The sequence below is a fragment of the Arvicola amphibius genome, chromosome 1, assembly GCF_903992535.2.
Source record: "Arvicola amphibius chromosome 1, mArvAmp1.2, whole genome shotgun sequence".
NCBI classification, from domain to species: Eukaryota; Metazoa; Chordata; class Mammalia; order Rodentia; family Cricetidae; genus Arvicola; species Arvicola amphibius.
In genome coordinates, this window is record NC_052047.1 from 27,254,527 (window position 1) to 27,260,526 (window position 6,000).

Sequence of the window (6,000 nt, forward strand, 5' to 3'; positions counted from 1 at the left end):
ATTAGTGTAACAAACTCCAGAGACAGTTTAAAAAGAGGAACGGTTTATGTTGGCTCACGGTTGTGGAAATGTCAGACCATGATCAGTTGATCCTGTTGTCTGGGGACCTGTGGTGGAGCGACACAAGATGGTGGGGCATGTGGTATAGGAAGTTTTGGAAACATGTACAATGTATCTTAATCTCTCCCTCTGCTTTTCCACTCCCTCTAGGTTCCCTCCAACACATCTACCTCTGAACTTTATTTTTTTTTCTTTTTTGCTTCTTAAAAATAATCCATTGGGTCCAGTTAGTGTTGCCTAGATGCACAAATGAAGCCATCCGCTGAGGCCTGGGCAACATACCAGGAGCCACATATAGATGACAAACCTCTAGCCAGCATCATGCTATTAGAAAAAAAGGCATTCCCATGAAAATCAGAACAAGACAATGTTGTCCACTCTCCCCAACCCCTAGTCAATATAGTGCTTGAAGTCTTAGGGCAATAAGGCGAGAGAAAAAAACCGAAGGAATACAAATGATGGGCGGGGGGCAGGGGATGTTGGAGAGGTGGTGTTTCTATTTGTAGGTGATATGATTATATGTATATAAGAGATCTTACAGCCCTCACCACCAAAACCTGTAGGAGCTGATGAATACATGCTACAAAGTGGCAGGATACAAACTGCACAAAAATCACTAGGCTTTTTATATACTGACAACATACAAAAATAGAAATCAGGGTAACAATGCCACTGACAGCACACGCACATGCACACCCGGAGCAAGCCTAACGAAGGAAATGAAAGACTTCTTCAATGAAAGCATTAAGGCACTGAAGAGATCAATGAAGTTCTCTAGATGGCGGAAAGACCCTTCTTGTACTACCCCCTTTTGAGCGCCTGCTCCCGGTCACCAGAGACCTCTCTGCAGGCCCCAGGTCTTAAAGTTCTTAGTGCTTCTCAACAGCACTCAGCTGGGGGCCAAGCCTTTGGCACAGGGACCTTTGAGTAACACTCACAATCGAAGGTATAGCATACTTCTTAACAGGGCCTCGAGGCTTCCATCTGCTGAGATTAACTCTATCTGCATAGTCCTCCCGCCCCCCCCACTTCCCCACCCCCCCACCCCGCCCCAGCACATTACTAAAGAAGGGGAATAGGCACTTATTGTCATTCTGCTGGTGGCACATCTTTATCAAGTGTTTGTTCTAAGCCAGGCAGGACAGTCCCGAGTCATCTCACAAGGTGGGTACTAACCCCCTTTAAATGTCTTCTCAAACGACAAGGAATTATCCTAGAACTGCCAACAAGTGACAGAATGTTTCTGGCCGCCTGTTGGTGCCCAGTTTATGAGGATTCAGCCATCATACCGGTCAGCGGGTCAAGAGTACGTTTCATTTCCTGCCAAGACCTCTCTCCACCCTGGGTTTTATGGGAAGTACTATTTCCTCACCTCCTAATCTGCATATCTGGCAATGGAGAATAAATTGAGACAGGAGAACTGGGCATACTGGACTCCTCCCACTGTGCTGTTCCTCGTGGGGGTTGCAGCCTGCAGAGAAGGATGGTATGTGCTGCTCTCCAGGCCCAGGGCCATCTTCTACTGAATGATTAAGCTCTTAGATCTGGATGCCCCTAGTAGCCCAGCCCATCTGCCCACCACGTCTAAAAGAATAAAGGGGGAAAAAAGTGTAGGGGGCTCCATCACAGTAAAGGTCTGTGGCAACAAGACGGATAAGTTAAATTCAATACCCAGAATTCACATGGTAAAAGGAGAAAACCAACACACACACACACACACACACACACACACACACACACAGAAGGCAATCCCTTCAAACAGGCCTCCTATCTGTCTAACTCTCTGCCTTCATTCTGAAGTTTCTGGAAGGAAAGGAGCACTTCCCCAGCAACCCAGAATCAGCCCCAAAATAATTTAAAAAGTCATTTTGTTTGCTTTATTCTTGAAAGGTTTCATGGAATAAAGACTAGTTAGAGAAGACTCCAACAGACAAAAGTGATAAAGGCGGGGTGGGGGGGGCAGAAACTGGAAATGTCACTGAGTCAGCTAAAGATCATCCAAAATTAAAATGAGAACGTGATAAATTGAAGCATAAGTGGATGACAAAGAGCAACTTGCAAAATACTTGACCTCAGTTCTTCCATGCATACCTAGTCTGAGAAGTAAAGTACTGGCCTTCAGGCTAAGCGCTAAGACCCCGGAAAGGAAACATAGTGATCACGAGTTGGTAGGTATGTCCAGCTGGTCCAAGGAAACCTCAGACAAGACTGAGTATAACTTAGAAGGGTTTCATGCATTAAATGCAATTTCAGAAGTAATTTATAGAAATTTTTGGCTTTCTACCTGAAAAACCTGGTTGAGTATTCAGAAAGAATGCTAAATAATGCCCACCCTCACTTACGTGCCTGTTTGCTCGTCCTCTTTCTTGGGATAGTTCACGGAAATTTCAAAGTGGGAGCCGAGAGGGTCTTCTGCTTGCCTGTCCAAATCTGTTCTTCCTTCAGGCTTCTGTATGAGTGACGGGGACCAGCTTTCATGCCATTGAGTACCTGTCATGTCCTCACACCCCACATCCGACCTGCCAGCAATTTTGGCTGTCTCTAAAACAGATCGTAAGTCTCTCCATTTTCCAAAGCAGATGTCATTTCTCAGGGGACTGTTAAATATCTTGTCAATTTGCCTCCTTGCTTCTGGGGTGTGTGTGTGTGTGTGTGTGTAGTTATTTATGTTTGTTTTGAGATAGGCTGGCCTCAAACTCCTGACCCTTTAATTCCCAGGCGGGGAGATTACACTCAGCTCTTGCAAGTCTATAGTCTAACCAGGAACCAGAAGGAGTTTTTAAAATGAAATAGGTAATTTTATTCACTTGCGAAGGTTCCACAACCTGAGTTTGGATCCCCAGAATCGACATAGCACGCGTGTGTACTCTCAGCTCTCCTGAGCAAGAGGGGAGGCAAAGGCAGGAGAGGCTCTCAGAAGCCCACAGGCCATCAAGCCTGGAGTCACAGTAGCAAGCAACAAACGTCTGTCTCTACCAAGGTGGAAGGTGAGGGCTGACAACGAGGATGTCCTGTGATCTCTGTGTGTACATCGTGGCAAGTTCACACCTTCACACACAGACATAGCCACAGATGAATAAATAGAAGTTCTCTAATGACATCTAAATATGCTCAGGATAAAGACCAAAGTGCCTGCCTCCGAAGGATGGATTATGTAATTCCTGCTCCTTGTGTGAGTTCATCTTTACCTTTCTCCACCACGTGGACCATGCCCAGTCAAACTTGCTTCCACCTCAGGACCTTTGACCTTGCTGTGTCTATTTTTAGAACATACTTTTGCCTTACCTCTAGGAACTGAAAGGAAGGAAATAGACTTGGGAGGCCCTTTAGCTCCATCTGATGCATCTGATTTCATTATTCTGTACTGATGAATTGAAAGAACAGGGAGCATGACCTCAAATTGATCAAACATGCCACATGTTCAGGGGAGAATTCAGAGATCCAAATTCTTATGTAAAATTTCCATTCTTTTAAAGCTGGCAATTGTATCAAACTAGAACTATATCTACATAGTCTACATTAGCATCGATTAGAAGGGTTTCCTTCAGTAACAGTGGTTTAAATCCAGTCCAGCAGACCCATGGAGATCAGGGATCAAGGTTCCTTCTAGCTTTGTGCTGTCATTCATGGGGTGTGGCACTTAGCTTCATGACTCAGTATGTCCTCTAGACTCTAGCTCCTACATCTCAGGCATGAGATGCATGTCTGGATGTTACAATGGGGACACAAAGGAGCCATCAGGTACATTTTATGAAGTTTCCATAATGTTCATCTGCTTATATCTTATTGGCTAGATTTAAAAATATGGCTACCACTAGCTTCAAGGGATGCTGGGAAATGTAGTCTTTCTGTCAAGAGCTTTTCGTATAGAAACTAAGGGGAGTCAACCCATTAGGGTCAGAAATTAATAGTTTATGTCAAAATAACGATATCAGTTAGGGTTCTCCACAACAGTAGACCTAGAACAAACTGAATCTTTAAGTCTGGAAACTAAAAGAGGACTTTTCTATATAATCCAGAAGCAGAATCCATTCTTCCAAAAGGCCTCAGGTTTTGCTTTCAAGACATTCAACCTATTTGATGCAACCATCCATTTGAACGCATCCATTGAAGACTGTAGATACATCTATAAAGTATTTTAAGAGCAATCTAGATTAGTGTTAAAAAAACAAAAAAAGTTGACACATAAATACAGCAACACAGTAGTCCAATTTTTTTATTGGTTAATTTTTAAAGAGATTTCTTTAATCGTTTTATGTGTATCTGTATGTTTGAGTGTCTGTGCACCCTGTGTATGCAGTGCCCACAGAAGCTAGAAGATGGCATCAACTCCCCTAGGAAGGGAGCAATATAGGTAGTTGTGAGCTGCCTAATATGTGCTGGGAACCAAATTCAGGTCCTTTGCAAGGGCAGTAAGTACCCTTAACCGTGGATCTCTGCAGCCCCAACTCAAAATTTAAAAAACACTTGCAAAACAGGGCCTGTCTGTTGGCTGCATTTGACTTGCATCCTGCCTGTTGGTAATCTTTTCCTACATAGCTGAGCAAACAGGTTGGGCCCTGATAGGCTCATAGTGAAAACCCTGTAACTTTAGATCCTGCATAGAACTGGGATCTCAATCACCATGAGAAGCTCTGTAGCAAAGGCACAAAGTCTCATATGTTTTCTATGCCTGCAGTCAAAGAGACAGCCCTGGTTCCGTTTGGGTTTTGTTAATTTAAATTTTGATGTCTAACCACTCTGCCAACGGAAAACTATCTTAAAAACAAAACACTTTTCTCCATCACCTCCTAAATTCTTTCCTTTGGAAAAGCCAAACTTCTGCTGCTCTCTAATGATTTAGAGAGTTGGTGGAAGGAAGGAGGAGATAATTAACTAGGGTCCTCAAAAAGCCTGTGGCCTTTTCAACCTGTAATTAGCAGCCATGCATGCACACTGTCTCACTGCACAGAGGAACGTGACTTCCACATAGTTCTCAGCTGTCTTTCAGAGTTGACCTTGAAACACCCTGAAAAGTGTAGGCAAGGCCAGAGGTGTTGTGTCACGGATGTGCAAGCTGGCTTTATGGATATCAAATATGGTTTCCCTTTCTTGTACGTGTTGTCACCGTCTTTCCTAATTTTAGAGGCTCGTGTATGAAATCTTCTATTGTAATACTGCACACACTTGCATGTTGTCTGAGTCAGTCTGGTGTTTAAATAAATGAAAAACTAAAACGGACCCAGGAGAGGCACCAACACAAAAGCTACATCACTTAGGAATCTGTAATTTTACTAAAAACTGAGAAGATAAAATATGTTCAGTTGCTTTGTCCAATAGCTTTGGGTAAGTATAAATTCCCATCATAAATTGGTTTATACAATAACCATCAGATAAAAATAAAAACAGGTATAATTCAGTACATCTATGTTAGCTCTATAGGAAGCAAATTTGTTCATCTGCTTGAAGTTCTTTTTCTCTGCTATCTCATTTTCAAAACGCAAGCCATGTTGTTGTGATTTGAGTGCATTGAGAGTCATTTTTTTAAATTTTTATTTGTGTGTGTGCATATGCATTCATATATGTTTGTGCACATGTGTGTTCTGATGCCACAGAGCCAGAAAAGGTATCAGATCCCCTGGAGCTGGAGTTATGGATGCTGGTAAGACTGGGGTTGGAGCCGGGTCCTCTGGAAGAGCAGTAAGCACTCCTAACTGATGAACCATTTTCCTAGGTCCAGAAAGTCATTGTTTCTAAAGAAACACCAAAAAAAGTTGGCCCACATCACTGCAGTTATCTATCTGCTCTTTGGGAAAAGAAAATAACACTGGGGGCTGGAGAGATGGCTCAGTGGTTGAGAGCATTGCCTGCTCTTCCAAAGGTCCTGAGTTCAATTCCCGGCAACCACATGTTGGCTCACAACCATCTGTAATGAGGTCTGGTGCCCTCTTCTGGCCTGCA